The sequence below is a fragment of the Corvus brachyrhynchos genome, unplaced genomic scaffold, assembly GCF_000691975.1.
Source record: "Corvus brachyrhynchos isolate BGI_N302 unplaced genomic scaffold, ASM69197v1 scaffold94, whole genome shotgun sequence".
Lineage (NCBI taxonomy): Eukaryota > Metazoa > Chordata > Aves > Passeriformes > Corvidae > Corvus > Corvus brachyrhynchos.
In genome coordinates this window covers 1,540,072-1,540,356 of record NW_008238330.1, presented here as the reverse complement: position 1 = coordinate 1,540,356, position 285 = coordinate 1,540,072, and the positions used below count along the sequence as shown (strand labels likewise).

General features: G+C 70.2%; 1 protein-coding gene across 2 annotated transcripts in view; it reads left to right on the top strand.

Annotated features, from left to right (window-relative positions):
- GLI3 (GLI family zinc finger 3) overlaps positions 1-285 on the top strand; it is a 208,558-nt gene that overhangs the window by 1,051 nt on the left and 207,222 nt on the right. The window lies entirely within an intron of this gene.

Sequence of the window (285 nt, the reverse complement as noted above, 5' to 3'; positions counted from 1 at the left end):
TCGGCCGGGCACGTCCCGCGGCGGAGCTGCCGATGTGCGGGCGACAGCTGCTGGTTTTTTTCCACCCCCTTCTTTCTCCTCGCCCCAACTCCCTGAGCGACTCCCAGGCGTTTTCACGCCCGTGCAGCGGGAGGCCGGCACAAACTTCGCAGGGGGAAAGGCGAGAGGAGCGGGGGAGAATCCGCTGTCAAATCTGGCGGGGCGGAGGGGCGCCCGGGGGGCCGTCGTTCTCTGCCGGCTGCTCCCTGCGAGGAAGGGGACGGTCGGGTCCCGGTCGAGAGGGGG